Source organism: Cornus florida, unplaced genomic scaffold, assembly GCF_030987335.1.
Source record: "Cornus florida cultivar Cherokee Brave unplaced genomic scaffold, ASM3098733v1 CherokeeBrave_3.0.0_Hap2_Chr01, whole genome shotgun sequence".
Lineage (NCBI taxonomy): Eukaryota > Viridiplantae > Streptophyta > Magnoliopsida > Cornales > Cornaceae > Cornus > Cornus florida.
The window spans coordinates 78,065,447-78,084,680 of NW_026775571.1; the positions used below are offsets into that span (position 1 = coordinate 78,065,447).

Sequence of the window (19,234 nt, forward strand, 5' to 3'; positions counted from 1 at the left end):
TATTAGATGTGTTTGTCAATTAATTTGATGGATTATTCTTATACTTGATGGGTTGTTCTACAATTTAATTCATGCTTGTAGGTAGGTAGACAATCTATACTTGATTTGATATTCCATAGCTTATTATTGCAAATTCAATGATTATCTAGATTGATGTGTGCTACACTTTTGACTAGTTTGATGGGTCATGCTTATAATGGATGGGTTGTGCTACACTTAGTTTATTTATTGGTTAGGTAGACAATTCATTCTTTAATTTGATGGTCCATGCTTAATATTACAATTGGTAGTCGCATTTTGTTCACAAGAAGGTTTTCCCCAAATTAGTTGAAAGTGTGTGGTTTGGTGAACAAGTTTAGTGGCGATTCTAATGCACCCCAAAACCTCACTTCTCTTCTCTTAAATCTCTATCTCAACTTAGTTTATTTTAATTAATTAAATTTTAGTCTAATTCAAACAATGAATCTCTCATTGCAATCAATTGATATATTAGAGTCAAAATTAAATTCCAACACGTATAATCCCTTGGGACGATCCCTACTCACTCTTACTACATTAGTAGTAGTGGTGGTGGTGGTTTTTAGAAATTTAAACTTGACATAAAAGGCTTTTCTTGAACCGCACATTCACTACATTATTTTGGCATTCACAAGCGGCCTCATCAAATTTTGGCACCGTTGCCGGGGATTAATGGTTTTGTTGGAATTAAACTAGACAGTAATGTTCATTCGATTGCTTCTAATTTTTTTTTTTTTAATTTTTTTTTTTAAATTTTTTTATTGTATATTCATTTCTCATTCTTGATATTATTTGTCAATTAGATACTTGACTACAAGAGAGGCAACCTTTGGAACTTGAAGCAATTGTTGGAGCTTAAAGCTAACATTAAAATTTGAAGTTGCTTAAGGACCTTTGTGAGCAGTTCTTGAAACTCTTGTGTTTTAATTATGTACTTCTTTGCATGCTTGTGATAGTCCTTATTGAGGCTAAATTCATTGTTTTAATTTTTGTCCAAGCATCAGCCCGTGTGGAGGCCATTATTTGTTGTATTTGGATTTCGAATGTGGATGAAGCCATTGTTTAATCCAAGTTTGGGGAAAAATTACTTCCCCTTACTTTATGTCCCTCCACTATATTTTGATCCTTATGAGGTTGAGTCCAATTCATTTAAACATGCATTATCTTATTATGGACTTGACTATTCTCATTATCCTCCTTGTGACTATTATCCTCCCTCACCATTTTATGATGAACCAACCCACCACCTTCTAGGTACTCACCCGGATTTGAAAAAAAAGTATTAGCTTTACTTGATGTGCATATTTCACAAACTCCACTTATTAATTCACATTCTCAAATTTTAGCCAAGCTTGAAGCTCAAGTTGAGCAAATTACAAGTACTCTTTCTCGTCAAGAGGAGGAGGAAGAGGCAAATGAAAAAATGGCAAGAACTTCAATTTATATAGATGAGGATGATGAGAGTGAAGAAGAAGAAGTAGCAAGTGAACAATTTGAGAAATTAATGAGTCCAACAATGGCTAATCCAATAGAGCACAACATGATTAATGAGGACTTTCCTTGTTTTGATCATGATTTTATCTTGGCCGTTGATACTTTAGAGAGGAGGAGATATTGACCACTATAGAGGTAGAAGAGGAGGAGGAGGAGGAGGAACTTGTTAAAGAGAACTTTCCTTCTATTATCTCCAAAAACCCTCTTAAGACATGCCTTTACGAAATGTATAAAAATTGTGATTTTGACTTTAAAAGCTCCAAAAATGAAATAAACTCTTTAATAGACTCCTTAGCTAACTTGGAAGGTGAGGAGATGGTTATTTTTAAGGAAGAGAAGAAGGATGAAGAGAAGGTGTTTCTTAATATTCCAAATGAGTCTTTGAAAGACATTAACTTGCCAATTCACATAGGAAGTGATTAATTGAATACACTTCAAAAGCACAAAAATGAGGCAAGCCTAACCATTATTGATTTCATTTTTAAGACCGTGGATGAAAGGAACAATATCTTCTCTTTCATTTCTTTTCAAGTCATTCTTTTGGAGGATAATGTCATTGTTGTAAGTGAGGCATTAAATGAGAAAATGGAAAAGAGGATCAATAAGGATGTTTCATATCCGGCTTTTGATTCTTTTGATTAGTAAGTCGAATCAACGTCTTGTTAGAGACGTTAAACACTAGTATTCGTAGAGTTTCAAAACTCTATTCCTCCCTCATTTCTTTTTATTTTTCGTTCTTGTGTACATTCTTTCATTCATTTTTTAATCTCTATTCTTGTTACCATCATTGGGGCTTAGCATATGATTTACTGCACTTTCATCTCAAAATTAGGCATTTGGTACCAGTTCGATCGATCACAAGTGTCCCTTCGATCGATCGAACATCTTTGCAGTCAATTCTCTGCAGAAATCAGCTCTCTGTGTATCGTGCGAACTTTCTTCCAGATCGATCCAATTATTTCTCGATCGATCTCAGTTCTATACTTAGAAACTTTTTGAATCTCTGTATCTTTCAGATCTCTGTGTATCGTTCGAAGTTGTCTGCAGGTTTTCACATCTTGGATCGATCGATTATCCTTAGATCGATCACAGCTTTGCCCCTTTGACTTTTTGACTTTTTTTTTTTCTATTTTTATTTTATTTTATTTTATTTTATTTTACTTTTGTCATTTTGTTTTATTTTATTTAGTTACTTTTCTCTTGTGAAAAAAAAAAAAAAAAAATTTCTTTGCATTATTTATTTCCTTGCATTTTCACTTCTTGTATTTTTATTTACTTGCTTATTTATCATTGTTTGTCTAAATATTTATTTTCTCTAAAAAAAAAAAAAAAAAAAAACAATCATTCAAAGTGGTATTCTGTCTTGCTAGAGACGTTAAACTTAGCAATCATTGTGCATATTTCTTACATTTTTGTTTTTAAAAATAATAATAATAAAAAAAAAACACCAAAAAAAAAAAAAAAATTTAAAGTAGTATTTCGTCTTACTAGAGACATTAAACTTAGCACCCACATGACATATTGTGTCTTTTATCTCTTGTATCATTCATGTTCATTCTTATTTCTTTATTTTTTTTGCATTTTGTTTCATTGTACATACTTTCATAAAAAAAATAAAAAATAATTTTTTTTTTTGCATTCTTTATGTCATTGTATTTTCATTTATTGCATCTTTATTTCTTTGCATTTTATTGTGTGTGTACATACTTGTTATGTCATTAAAAAAAAAAAAAAAAAAAAAAGAGTTTTTATTTTCATTTTATTATTTTTTTTTTCTTGCATCATTTTTTACTTTTTGTTTTTCATTTCTTACATTGTACATATTCTTTCATTGAATTTTGGTTTCCTTATTTTTCTTTTTGCATTTTGTTCATACATTTTATTCTTTGTTTTTCTTGCATTTTGTATATACTTGCTTTCATAAAAAGAAAAAGAAATTTTTTTTTTTTTTACCATTATGCCCTTTTGTGTATTCATGCTTCCATATATGCTTGGTGTAGGGCTTGCTCTCTTATCTCTTCCATCTTGTGCTATATTGCCTTAGAGTGTATCATTTCATTTACCTCTTATTCCATTTGATATTTGATGTGAATTTGCTAGTGTGGTTATTCAAATAGGTTGTTGATTCCAAGTTTGGGGGAGACCCTTTTCATATTCGATCATTACCGGGCTTCATGCTTTCACTACCATGGTATACTCTTTCCATCTTTTCCATTGTTCTCATTTACACATTAAGGACAATGTGCAGTTTAAGTTTGGGGATAAGGTAACTTTGTTGCATTCTATTTAAGTTGAGCTTTAAATGTATTATTGAGATTTAAGAATGATGTTAGCTATGATTTTGATCTGCTTAAAATTTAAAAATTGCTTTACTTGAGAGTCCAATACTCCTCGTATGTCTTGTGGATGCCATTTAGGAGTAAATTTTTTGAAAGATTGATATTATGCTTACACTTGTGGTCCACATTATCCTGATTTTGTAATTGTTTTGAGATTCACTCTAGGATTCTACACTAGCACAGGCGTACACTAGCATTCATTTGTGAGGTACATGCTTTGTTGACTATTGAATTGGTTATATCCCAATTAGGCTAGTAGTGCATTGAAAGCTTTCATCTTGATAAAAGTGGATAACAAGCCCTTTTCATTGAGTAGTTGCGATTCTAGGCTCATCAAGTACTGAATTTCTCGCGCCGAAAGGTGGAGGGCCCAAACTCTAGGTTAATAATTGAGCTTGAAAAAAAAAAAAAAAAAAATGGAAAAGAAAAGAAAAAGAAAAAGAAAAGTTGTAAAAGCAGAAGCAAAAAAAAAAAAAAAACGTGAGGACTTCTCCCAAAAGGTGAGAAGTGAAAAATGATTAGATGGAGGTTGTTTTGATTTGTAGCATAGTTGATTTGAGCTTGTAAGTCCTTAGGGGTGTTTGAACACTTAATGATCTATCGCAGAAAAGTTGGATCGATCGAACCCAGATCGATCAAAAGTCTGATCGATCGAACCAACTCTGATCTATTGAAGAAAAGTCTAATCAATCGAACTATCTCTGATCGATCGAAGAAAAGTTGGATCGATCGAAAATGTGTTGGCAGCGAGCTGTCTTATTCCCGTGCGCCCGAACTCTACCTACCAAAAAGTTACGGGATTAGATATTTTTGGGGCTATATATTTGACTTAGTGGCTAAGAAAAGGACCTTGTATTTAAAGGGAATTGAACCATTTTGTAAGAGAGCTTTTTATTATTTTACTTTTACATTGTAATTTTATTTTCTCTCTCTAGAAAAGTTAGAGATTAGGGTTAGAAGAAAAGAGAAGAGTGGAGGCACCAAGAACACATCTTTAGATCTACACATACTCTCTCTCTAGAATTCAACAAAGAAGAAGAGGAAAAAGATGGAGCCATGTTTGAGGATAGCCCTTGAGGGTTCCAAGATCACATCTACCTCCTCCATGATTGGCTAGACTTCTCCTTGGGGCTTGGATGAGCCCCAAGTTTGTAATCTAAATCTCTATCTTTTTCATACTTTTTGGGGAATAAAATCTTGTGATTAATGTTATAGCCTTGTGAATTTAATGAATCTTGGTATATTTCTATAGTTTCTATGGTTTAATTCTTCCTATTAATTCTTTAGTTTATTTACATAACTATGTGTGATTAAATTGGGAAATATGTCTCACATGATTCATATAGATTAATTATTTCTATTGATTCTCTATTTTAATTACATGTTATCTTATGTGTGATTATTTGGGGAATTCATCTCTATACTAGATTCTCTATATTGGTTGCATGTCTATGTGTGATTAATTAAGGATTTAGTGATGGCTAAGCATGGGTTTTTATTAGATGGGTTTGTCAATTAATTTGATGAATTATTTTTATGTTTGATGGGTTGTTCTACAATTTAATTCATGCTTGTAGGTAGGTAGACAATCTATACTTGATTTGATATTCCATAGCTTATTATTGTAAATTTCATGATTCTCTAGATTGATGTGTGCTACACTTGTGACTAGTTTGATGGGTTATGCATATAATTGATGGTTTGTGCTACACTTAGTTTATTTGTCAGTTAGGTAGACAATTCATTCTTTAATTTGATGGTCTATGCTTAATATTGCAATTGGTAGTCGCATTTTGTTCACAAGAAGTTTTCCCCAAATTAGTTGAAAGTGTGTGGTTTGGTGAACAAGCATGGTGGCGATTCCAATGCACCCCAAGACCTCACTTCTCATCTCTTAAATCCCTATCTCAACTTAGTTTATTTTAATTGCATTTTAATTAATTGAATTTTAGTTTAATTCAAACAATCAATCTCTCTTTGCAATCAATTGATACATTAGAGTCAAATTTAAATTCCAATACGTATAATCCCTTGGGACGATCCCTACTCACTCTTGCTACATTAGCAGTAGTGGTGGTAGTGGTTTTTATAAATTGAAACTTGACCTAAAAGGCTTTTCTTAAACCGCACATTCACTCCATTATTTTAGCGTTCACAAGTGGCCTCGTCATAACCAAACCTAAACTAACCCTATACTAACTCACCTACAACCACCCATACCTTAACAAAACCAAACCACTAACCCCAATTGATGCACTCACACGGTAGCCACCACAAACCTTATATATATATATATAAACTAAATAAGGCAATCCTATAATCACCTAATCAAAGTAAAGCTACAGGTGAATAAATTCTATATATATACCTATGTTACAATAATAAAATAAACAAACAAACAAATAATTAATAAAGGCAAAAAGGACTAAAATATTAAAATAGTAATAAACACTCCCAAAAATAAATTTCACACAAAAAATTCAAATAACCAAGTAAATACAAATAAAATAAAATTGTTGTTGGTTTCCTTGATGGAGTCGCCACAACCAACAAAGCTTGAAAGTTGTGTGTGAATTTAGGAGGTGGCCAAGTTTTACATTTATAGAAAGCCACTACTACCTTTCTCTATGTAAAATATAGATAGGGCGAGTAGGGATCGTCCTAAGGGATTTGATGGTGTATCGAATTATGAAACTATGGTAATTAGGATTAGTAGGTCGAGTGATCACACAATTGGTTGGTTGGTTGATTAAGCTAAATTGAATTCAACTAAATAAAATAATATGAGGTAAACAAGAGAGAGAGAGGTCTTGGGGTGTAGAGATCACCACCAAGCAATACTTTTCTATACTACTAACAAGTGATCAATTGAGGGTAATGGATGTGTTGCAATATGATAATGGTGTGTGTGCGTTAGGTTGATTCAATTGGCAAGGATGACAAATCAAGCAAGTATTGTCTAAACATCATGTGAAGAACACAATATATCTAAACAATGGAGCATATATTGTCTAGACAACATGGGGATAACACAATAGATCAAAACAAGTCATTAATCCTTCATTATGCTCACAATCCACATGCAACACAATGTTAGAGGAATATGCCATTTGGATTCACAAGCATGGAACATCAAACATCAAGAGTAGATTGTCCTCCCATCTAACATTACACTACTACTACACTAAATCTACACCACTAGCATGAAAATAAAGCTATCTAGACTAAGGAAAAGGCACAAACCATCAAGAATAGGCATAAAACATCAAATGAACCAAAATAGCATTCATTAAGCATATCATCTTGATAATCTCTAGATCTATAGCATCAATACACATAGACATGCATCAAAAACACTAAATCTAGAGATAAGCACATGAATATCCTACTCTAGCATACATAGACATATGGATAGAATAGAATAGTCAATTGGAAGCATTAAACCATACAAACCATGAAATAATCAAGATTTATATATACATGAATATCAAGATGTATCATACAACACTAATCTCTCAATAATACACAAGATTAGATTATAGAAAGCATGCTTGGGGCTAACTCTAGCCCCAAGAAAATGTCTAGCCACTCATGGTAGTGATGATCCAACCCTCAAGGGCTAACTCCATGGCTACTCCTTGTTGGTGAAGATCTCCTCCAATGGTTGCTCTAGCTTCCTCCCTTCTTCCTCTCCAAGAATAGCCTCCAAGATGATTTTCAATGTGTGACAAGAGACTCTAGAGCCCTCTCCAAAAAGTGTATCATATTCCTTATATAGGTAGGTCAAATACACCCTATGATGAGCTGTGGTCGTGCAAGGCATATGATAAGCGCTGAATACTGTATATTCAAGCGCCCTAAATTACATTAACAAAGTCCAGTTATTAATTATTTTATGTAGATTAACTCCATTTGCATGTTTTTATGCATTTTCAGGTTAAAGTGCAAAAAGGAAGCAAAAATGATGCCTTGTGGAATTTTGAACAAAAATGATGCCATTTCTGAATTTCTGGCAGCAGTGATCCTGACTTTTGTCGCCATTTTCGACCTAGCAAACTCAAGAACTGGACTTCCATCATAACATGAAAGATTTAGATCTCTGAATTAGCTTTCTAAATCTTCAAGCGGTTCATCATTCGGAGTTTGGAGCAGAGAGTTATGATCTTCGTAACAGAGGTGCGCAGAACTGCCTGGCAGCACTGAAGTACTGCCTTTCTCCCCATTTTCGACCAACTAGACTTGAGAATTGGGTCTTCATCAAAACATGAAGTTTTTAAACCACTAAATCAGCTCTCTAAATCTTCAAACAGATCATCATTCGGAGTTCGGGGCACAAAGGTATAGCAGTTTTACCAAAGTAGGTCAGCGCTGAGCATGAAGAGCATGTTGCACATTGCACTAATTTAGAGTGCTCGAGACCACTTTTCGAATGCTCGAAAATCAGGCAGATTGCACTTGGAAATGGCTCAATTTCAGCCACTTGCACATTGGTTTCCTCAATGCCATCTTCCTTCTTTATGAAGTGGTTGGAGGTGTTCCTTGGAGGAGAGAGAGGGTTTTGTTGGAGAATAAAAAGCTACCAAAGGCCACACATTTCCTATCCTACATTTTCTACAAGATTAGAGGAGAGAGAAGAGAGCCAAAGAGGTGTGTTCTTCAAGCTCCAAGAAGGTTGCACGAAAATGGCCATGAAGATGGAGCTTCTTCCTTCTTCTAGCTTAGCAATGGGTAACTAACTCTTTCTCTAAGGAGGTGATGAAGTCCCTCCCTTGTAAGCATGTCCTAGGGTAGTCTATATTGGGGGATTGCAATGTATATTTATGGTCTTTTTCATAGCTAAGAGCACTTCATTTGGTGTAATGAATGTTTATATAAGTATGGATGATTTCTTCAAGCTCATTATCTTATGTTAGGTGATGTCTTGTATTAATCTTTTTGCTTGAGTTTACATGGTGAAAATGGAAACAAGGTTATGAAATGATTTAATGGCATGTTGATAGGTGACTTTGATAGACCATTGCTTAGGAAATCCTTTGATGGTGTATGCTTAATCTCTAGCTCTATGTGCTTCATCATTTTGTCAAGAATTTGATAGTCTTTCATTTAAGTAAACATGTATAAGCTACACCTTAGTTAGGTTGTCTCAACATGCTTACCCTTTTGATGGATTATACTTGTTTGAGACCTAATGTACCTCTTGATTACTTACATGGCAACTATGTGTTGCTATGTAGTTTTTGACCATCATATGTTGTTTTTCCCCTAATTTAGGTTTAATCTAGCATGTGTATAGGGATGGAGGCGGATTCACTTCCTTAGTCTTCTTTGCTTATCTTTCATCTCTTAAATTCTTGCAAGTTTTTCATTAATGCATATTTCAATTCATAGTATAAGTGACAAACCAACAAAACTCTATATACCCCCTCATCATTCTAAAAGTAGTCTAAACTCTTAGGTTGCCATAGATTAGCGCAGTCCCAGTGGTTCGACTTACCCGACCAATAGCCCTATTTTACAATGATTCGTGCTATTGCGAAGGTTGATGTATAATTGACCAACCGATCAATTTTTGGCGCCGTTGCCGGGGACTTGTAAACGGTTTAGCAACCAAAGTTTAAGGTTAAATTTAGTTTGATTGTGCATATTGTGTCTTGTGAATATTCCTTGTATGTTTTGATCATCTTCGTGTTGTAAGATTCTAGGGACTCGAAGCTCGCCATGGGATTGCTAGCAAATTGTAAGTCTAGAGGACCCCAGGTAAGTCTTGTGACTTCTAGTTTCGAATTGTGAATATCGTACATGTGTTAATTTTAGAAGTAGTTAATTTAGTTGTGAAGCCCTTGTAGAGGCTATTATCTTGTTTAATTTCGTGTACAAGCATCGGTCCTTGTCGTGGCCATTTATTTTCTGTCTTGATAATTGAGGAGAAAGGGAACATCGTACGTGGAGTATTGATGATGAATTGTGTTGTTGAATATATGCTTTGTTGTTGATGTTTGGCCGTAAGTCACTCTCTCTACCCACACTTGACTCGCCTATTGATATAAATTCACTTGAAATAACTCTTAGACGGAACCTTAGGGAACCCACTCTTACAAGGGATCTTGAAACTGAATTCAATACAATGGGGGATAACGTAGGAAATCCGGGGAATGAAAGGGCTGAAATTCCTAATGTAGAACCAATGACTCTTAGAGATCATTTCATTCCTACCACCTATGCTTCTCCTTCTTGTATAGTGATGCCAAACATCGATGCAGCTCAATATGAGATCAAGTCTAGTACCATTCAAATGCTTCCATCATTTCATGGCTTTGATAATGAAGATCGATATAAGCATCTTGATGAGTTCCTTGAAATCTGCTCAACCATCCGGTTGAGAGGTTTTCCGGACAATGCACTTCATCTCCATCTTTTCCCATTCTCCCTAAAGGATAGGGCAAAATATTGGTTGAACTCCCTCGCTCCTAACTCTATTACTTCTTGGGCTCAATTGCAACAAGAATTTCTTAAGAAGTATTATCCGGTGAGCAAAAACCAACCAATTGAGGCGTTCCGTTCTAAGCTTTTCTCAAATTGATGGAGAACAACTCCACGAGACTTGGGAAAGGCTACAAGATCTTCTTCGAAAATGTCCTCATCATTTGATCCTAAAATGGCAATTAGTGCAAGCTTTCTATGCTGGCTTGACCGAAACCCATAGATTCATGGTTGATTCTTCTTGTGGTGGGATGTTCATGTCCAAGAATGCGGATGAGGCTTGGACCTTACTTGAGAATTTGAGTGAAAATTCACTTCAACACAATTCTCGTAGGGCTCCGACCGTACCCACTCCAAACAACACCAACCCTTGTCAACCAAAGTCAATAAGGGAGGAATCATCTCAAGTGGATGCCATCGCTCATAAATTCTACCAATTGATGGCACCACATCTTCCTCCTTCATTGTCTCAAAATTCGGCAAGTTCAGTTTGTGCTTCATGTACTAGTCCATTCCATCTCTCGGAAGATTGCCCCACACCGGAGCAATTTCCCAACCCCAACCAAGAGCAAGCTAATGCCATGTTCTCGCGGCCCGGGAACAATCCATATTCCAACACCTACAATCCGGGTTAGCGAGATCATCCGAATTTCTCGTGGCGGCAACAAGCTCCACAAAATTCCCAATTCCAAAACCAAGGGTGGCAAAATCAGCCCTCTTCTCAATATCAAGGTAGACCTTTCCAAGCCTCTTCAAGCTACCGTCCTCCTTACAATCCAAATGTCTCCAATCAACCTCCTGTGTGTCCAACTGACGAGATAGTAGCTGCAAACAAGCAAATGATGGAATCATTAAATAAGCAAATAATGGATGCCAACAAGCAACTCTTGACATCCTTGCAGCCTACTCTCCAAATGGTTCACTCTCATACTCAATCCATAGCTAATCTCGAAAATCAAGTGGGCCAAATAGCTAACTTGGTGAATCAATTGCTTCAAAAGGACAAGGGCAAGCTTCCCTCTCAACCTTTTGAAAATCCTAGAGGAATGCATGTGATTGACGAAACCCCTCCTCCGAGTGGGCCGACTCATGAACAAGTTCAAGCTATCACCACCCTTCGGAGTGGTAGAGTGGTTGACAACAAGGTCGATGGAGACAAAAGTGAGGAAGTTTCTCCTTTGAAAAATCCAAATTCAAGCTCTTTTAATCCAAATTCTTGTCCAAATACCATTCACGGAAATCCCACACATGTCACCCCAAATGTGGAAACTACTTATGAGCCAAAAGCTCCGTTTCCTCAACGTCTTCAAGAGTCGACACATTTTGGGAACAAGAATTGTAAAATTCAAGACATGTGGGAAGTTTTCAAGCAAGTGAAGATTAACTTGCCCCTCTTGGATGCTATCAAGCAAATCCCTCCTTATGCAAAATTTCTCAAAGATTTGTGCACTCAAAAGCGCACTTCTAAAAATCATTTGCCAAAAAAGGTGAGGTTAACTGAAAATGTTAGTGCTATCATTCAGCACAGCACTCCTCCAAAGTATAAAGATCCGGGTGCCCCCACAATCTCTTGCGTCATTGGTGACAGCAAAATCGAGAGGGCCCTCCTTGACTTAGGAGCTAGTGTGAATTTAATTCCATATTCAGTCTACCTACAACTTGGTATGGGAGATCTTAAGCCGACTTCCGTGGTTTTGCAACTTGCCGATAGATCGGTCAAGCATCCACGAGGTATTCTCGAGGACGTTATCATCAAAGTGGACAAATTCTACTTCCCGGTAGATTTTGTGGTTCTTGATACGGAACCGGTCCATGACCAAAAAAAGCACATTCCCGTGATCCTTGGTAGGCCATTTTTAGCCACGGCTAATGCATCAATTAATTGCCGAACGGGGGTGATGGACATTGCTTTTGGAAACATTCAAGTCAAACTCCACATCTTTCATGCAACTCAACATCCCTCCAATGAGGATGATTGTTTTCTTGTGGATGTCATTGATGAAGTGGTCGAAGAATCTCTCCCCTTCATTCTAAGCAAAGATCCTCTTGAAACTTGCATGTCCCATTTTGACTTCTCAAACTTTGATGTTGATCAAGCCATTCAAGAAGTCAATTCCTTGCTTGATATTAGTGCTATCATGGATGTACCTCCTTGGAAAATTCCAAAAGAACCACTTCCCCAACTTTCCACCACTCCTCCGGTCCCATCATTGTTATCTCCGCCACAACTTGAGCTTAAGCCGCTCCCGGCCCATCTCAAGTATGTGTTCCTTGGTCCAAAGCAAACCCTTCCGGTCATTATTGCCTCGGACCTTCAAAAAGACCAAGAGACCAACCTTTTAGCGGTGCTCCAAGAGCATAAAGAAGCTATTGGTTGGACAGTGGCAGATTTGAAAGGAATTGACCCCTCCATTTGTATGCACCGCATTCATATGGAGGATGACGCAAAGCCTACTAGAGAGGTCCAGCGCCGGTTAAATCCAAATATGAAGGAAGTGGTCCTGAAAGAGGTGATCAAATTGCTAGATGCGGGAATCATCTATCCTATCTCTGATAGCAAGTTGGTGAGCCCCACACAAGTTGTCCCCAAGAAATCCGGGCTCACCGTTGTTGAAAATTCAGCGGGTGAGCTCGTGCCACAACGAACCACCACCGGGTGGCGTGTGTGCATTGACTATCGGAAACTCAATTCATCAACTAGGAAGGATCATTTCGCACTCCCATTTATTGATCAAATCCTAGAAATATTAGCCGTCCAAAGCTTCTATTGTTTTCTTGATGGTTATTCCGGCTATAACCAAGTGGCAATTGCCCCCCAAGATCAAGAGAAAACAACATTCACATGTCCCTTTGGTACTTTTGCCTATCGACGCATGCCTTTTGGTCTATGCAATGCACCGGCAACGTTCCAAAGGTGCATGATGTCCATATTCTCCGATATGGTTGAAAGGTTCTTGGAAGTTTTCATGGACGATTTTTCCGTATTTGGCTCCTCCTTTGACTCGTGTCTCAAAAATTTATCTCTTGTGCTCCAAAGATGCAAAGAGACGAATCTCATTCTAAGTTGGGAGAAAAGCCACTTCATGGTCCAAGAAGGCATTGTTTTAGGACATGTCATTTCTAAGCGGGGAATCGAGGTAGACAAGGCAAAAGTTGAGTTAATCTCTAATCTTCCTCCTCCGAATTCCGTCCGTCAAATCCGTTCTTTTCTTGGCCATGCCGGATTCTATCGTCGCTTCATCAAAGATTTTAGCAAAATCTCACGGCCCTTGTGTAATCTCTTAGCCAAGGATGTTCCGTTCAATTTTGATGACGCTTGCATGGAAGCTTTCATCAAACTTCGCATTCTCCTCTCGTCCGCCCTAATCATGAAACCCCCTAATTGGTCTTTTCCCTTTGAGATCATGTGTGATGTATCCGACTATGCATTAGGGGCGGTTTTGGGCCAACGTGTGGATAAACTTCCGCATGTCATTTATTATGCTAGCAAAACTCTCTGCGATGCCCAATTGAACTACACCACCACTGAAAAAGAATTGCTAGCTGTGGTGTACGCCTTGGATAAATTTCGCTCTTATCTTCTTGGCTCCAAGGTCATCGTCTTTTTAGATCATGCCGCTCTTAGGCATTTGTTAGCGAAAAAAGAGACAAAACCCCGTTTAATTCGATGGATCCTCTTACTTCAAGAGTTTGACATTGACATCCGGGACAAAAAAGGGACCGACAATGTTATCGCCAATCATCTCTCTCGCTTACTTATTGAGAAATCTTTAGAATTCACAGCCATCCGTGATTCCTTTCCGGATGAGTAACTTCTTCAAGTTTCACATTCTACTCTTCCATGGTTTGCGGATATTGTCAATTATCTTGCGGTTGGCAAAATTCCAACCCATTGGTCCAAACAAGAGAGGGACCGGTTTTTCTCCCAAGTCAAGCATTTCTTTTGGGAAGATCCGTAACTATTCAAGTATTGCCCGGACCAAATCATCCGGCGATGTATTCCTGAAACCGAGGCCACAATCATTTTAAATTTTTGTCATACTCTTGCTTGTGGAGGCCATTTCAGTGCCAAAAAGACCGCTAACAAAGTCCTTCAAAGCGGATTCTTTTGGCCTACCTTGTTCCGGGATGCATACAATTTTTGCAAATCATGTGAACGATGTCAAAAACTTGGATCCATGTCCCGAAGAGACATGATGCCCCTCACCAACATTTTAATTGTTGAAATTTTTGATGTGTGGGGGATTGACTTCATGGGACCATTTCCATCTTCTTATGGCTATGAGTACATCCTTGTAGCGGTGGATTATGTGTCTAAATGGGTTGAAGCCGAGGCTACCAAAACCGATGATCATAAAGTCGTGATCCATTTCATTCAGTCTCACATCTTTAGTCGTTTTGGTACGCCCCGAGCAATCATTAGTGATGGCGGATCTCATTTCCGAAATCGTTATCTAAAATCCGTCCTTGCTAAGTATTCCGTCATTCATAAGGTTGCTACACCTTACCACCCTCAAACGAGTGGTCAAGTAGAGATTTCTAACCGGGAGATTAAGCACATTTTGGAAAAAACGGTTAGACCGGACCGCAAAGATTGGTCAGTAAGGCTAAACGATGCGCTTTGGGCTTACCGGACAACTTATAAGACACCCATTGGCATGTCACAATATCGACTTGTCTTTGGCAAAGCATGTCATCACCCGGTAGAATTAGAGCACCGTGCTTATTGGGCCATAAAAAGGTTCAATTTTGATCTCAAACAAGCCGGCTCTAATCGTGCGTTGCAATTAAATGAACTTGAGGAATTGCGTAATGACGCGTATGAAAGCGCAAAAATTTACAAGGCAAAGACTAAAGCTTTTCATGACAAACACATCGTCAAGAAGTCTTTCGCCCCGGGACAAAAGGTCTGGCTTTTCAATTCCCGCTTGAAACTCTTTCTCGGTAAACTCAGGTCAAGATGGGATGGTCCATACATTGTCACTACTGTCTTTCCTCATAGAGCAATCGGACTTCATGATCCTGCAAGTGGATCACTCTTCAAGGTAAATGGCCAACGGCTTAAGCCTTGCATTAACGGCACAATCCTAACCCGAAAAGTTGAGGAAGTCCTCTTGACGGATCCAATTTATAAGGATTAGTGCCTGCTCTAGCTTTGTCTAGCTATCGACATTAAATTTAGCAACTCAAGGGAAGAAATTCTTTCAATTTCCAAGCTTCCTTCTCTTTGCAATTGCTCGTGCCTTGCAAATTTTCTGGGAAACGGTGTAGAAATGCCAAAATTTAACTTTCTCTGGAACTATCTTAAGTTGTGTTCCACATTTTTAGACTGGCTTCTTAGACCTTCTCAACTCTTGTTTTCATTCCCGGAAGTTTCCGGCTCTATCAGGCAAGTTTCTCGGACTTTCGACATAGCACTCACATGCATAGCCTCTCATCTTCAATGCATTGTTGAAATGTTCTTAAACTCATCCATGCATTGTGTGAAGTGCAAAGTTTGAAAATTTTTCCAATTTGATCAATGCATTAGCAAGATGTTGCAAAGTTTGGCAAATTATCCATCCATGCATTGGATTGGAATAATGTGCCAAGTTTCAAATTTTCCATGCATGGCTTGAATTTAGGACTGACATGCAAATTTTCAAAAATTCTCTATGCTTGAAATATTCATTTTTGAGAATTCCATCCATTTTGCATCATGTTGCAATGTTTTAAGCTTCAAATTTTCTTTTTTTGAAAAATTCCATCCATTTTGCATCATGTTGCAATGTATCAAGCTTGGAAAGTTTTCTATTAAAAAAATAAAAAAATAAAAATAAAAAATAAAAAAATAAAAAATAAAAAAAAACAAAAAATTTTTTTGTTTTCGTTCATGTCAACTTATTATTTTTATTATTGTTAATAATAAGAATAATAACGCAAAATTTTTAAGGTTCCAGTTCAAAGTTTTCTTGCATGTATTGCATTCATGCATCATGATACCTGCATTCAGCTCTCAGTGCATGCATTGCCTTCATGCATGCATGCAAATTCCATGTAGCAATTCTTGCATGCCTTAACACCCTGCATGCATCGGACTCAATGTTACATGGCATGCCACTATCGTCATTTGCTCACTGTCCCTCCATGGTTCAATGGTTTCAAGAATCAGCTTCATCCTCATGCCCAAGCCCCGATTACTCAAGCTCACCCTCTGCTCTTATTTCAGTCCCACCAGCCGAGCCCACTGCCTTATTTTCGAGCACTCTCACTCCCTCTTCCGAGTGCTCGAACTCCCCATACAAACCACCCGAGCCTACTGTCTCCATGTCAAGCACTCGACCTCCCCCTTGCGAGTGCTCGAAGCACCTCAACCCAACGCCTCCACTTCGAAGCAAACCCACTGCCTTCAATTCGAGTGCTCGTCGGCTCATTTTGAGCACTCGAATCTGCTTCCTCACTCCTCATAAACCCATCAACCATCTCATCAACCACTCCATGCACCAACCCTCCATCACCTCGCACACACAGAACCATGCACCCATGCATGCATCAACTTAAACCTCAACTCCTATCTCTCTCCTCAACTCAACTCAACCATCCCTCATCCCTCCTCAACCATCCACCACCCAACCATCTTCACCATTCACTGAACCACCAACCTTACCACCTTTCTTCCTCCTCTCAACCAACACAACCCATCCCCAAGACATGCATGCATGCATGCATGCAAGCTCCATGCATGCATGCAACTTCAGCATCAAACCCCACCATGAAACCAGCCACCAACAAACCTCTCTCTCTCGGCAACTTCGAGCTCCATCAACCATCTCTCTCACAACCAAACCCAACCTCACCACCAAAATCCTCTCTCTCCAACAGCATCACCACCATGCTCACAACAACCCCCTCTCGGCATCTCTGCAGACCAACTTCCACAACCCACCAACCTGCATCCATCTTACGGCTTATCTCCATGCAAACCCCAACCAACCTCCTCACCAACCCAGCCTTAATCATTCTCGACCACCAACTTCCAAACCCACCACCTCATGCATGCCTCCTTGCCTAGCCACCTCACCACCATCATCAAACCCTGCAACCCTCATGCATCCACACTTCATGCTTGCCCCCAACAACCAACCAACCCCCACTTCACACACCACCACCTCTCATGCCACAGCAAACCTCACTGCCAAGACTTCGAGCACTCGAAGTCCCATTTCGAGTGCTTAAAGTGTAGAGCACCATGCCCCATCCTCAGCTGAGGCCACTGCCCCAATTTCGAGCACTCGAAGACACCCTTCGAGTGCTTGAACCAAGCTTCCCTCTCTCTTTTAAAACCACACAACCTCTCTCTCTCGACCCAAGCTCCCTCCTCTCCTTTTAACCCCCAGCCTTCCTCTATTTCACCCACACCAACTCACCCAAACCTCACCTCTCTCTCTCTCTAAACCCTCACCACCTCCATCAACCATCACCACATTTCCTCTCTCATCCATACTCTCTCCAACCACCCCCTCACCCCCACCTCTCCTCACCTCCCCCACAACCACCACCTTTCTTTCCCCCATGCAATTCACCCTACTCACCCACCTATCCCTCATCCACAACCACCACCCCATCATCTCCCCTCCCTCTTCCTACCATTCTTCTTACTCTAGGATAGAGTGTAATTCAGGTCAGTCTCTTCTACCTTTGTCTTTCCTGCCTTTGTTCATTCATTATGATTTTACAAAGAGGATGGGCTTGCAATGTTGGTGTTTTGTTGTGTTGATGGTTTGTTGATACTAGCTCTATGCTAGAGCTTCTTTGCTTGTAAAAATTTTTGGGTTTGCTCCTCCATCCCACTCACTTTCACCTTCTCCTTTTTGTGGTGCACGCCAGGTGCTCGCTGAAAGTCCTCAACCAAGTCCACCTCTCTAAATGTCTCCTGCCGGTTCTTCTCGCCCTCCTCGACCCTCTTCGGGTGCCCGTGCTGTCAATCGTGAGCGACCACGTGATCCTTGGGATCGCAAACACCTCAACTACGAACTCTCATTTCCGCTCACGGATGCCTTTGACATTCTACCCACTACTTCGTGGGTTGTCGCCGAATTGACTAACCGACGTCTGCAGCACATTTGCGCACCCCTTGCCAGGGTTGCCTACCCCCGTGTAGTGCGCCTCTTTTATCAGAATCTCCAATGCCCTGAAGAGCCACCCATTTCTCTCACTACATCCATTGATGGCACCACCTATGCTTTCACTATGACTGACATCATTCAGGTTTCTGGTTGCCCCATTGAGTGCCCCGATGACATTGTCAATCGTGAGAATCTCCCTTTATATGAGGAGCTGGATACCTTAACTGTGGAGCAGATTGCCGCTACCATTTGCACTGTTGACGATCATACTAGGCCCCTGTCTTTTATCCGAAAAACCAATCTTCCGGAACGCCTGTGGTTCATTGACAGTGTCTTCAAGCACAATGTCTGCCCTTTGGTGCATAGCACCGAGCGTCGGGGCCTCTTTTTGCAAGCCTTATATGCCATGGACCAAGGCCAATGGTTCTCCATCCCAGAGCTCATTTGGACCACATTTATGAAGTTTTGGCATGATGCTCATAATGCACGGGTTCCGCGAGTTGAAAATCGAAAATTGCCTTTGCCGTTTTTCATCACTCAGCTCCTTCAGCACAAGGGTTTCATTGTTCCTCCCCATGAACCAAAAGGTGAAAGGATTAAAATTTTTACCCAGTGCCAGTGGATCAATGTTCTTAGCCATTCTAGTACCCCTCAGCCTGCTGCCCCCCTGTTCATCCACGCTCCACCTCCTCCTCCTTCTGAGGATGCTTCCATCGCAGCAGCCGCTGCAAGGGTAGAGCCTCCGGTCGACTCTCACCAGGACCAGGATTTCATCCGGGCTAGCTTTGCCGGTATTCA

General features: G+C 39.2%; 1 pseudogene; it reads left to right on the forward strand.

Annotated features, from left to right (window-relative positions):
• The window catches only part of LOC132275483 (uncharacterized), a 100,733-nt pseudogene extending 86,746 nt beyond the window's left edge, over nucleotides 1-13,987 (forward strand).
• Nucleotides 13,988-19,234: the final 5,247 nt, after the last annotated feature.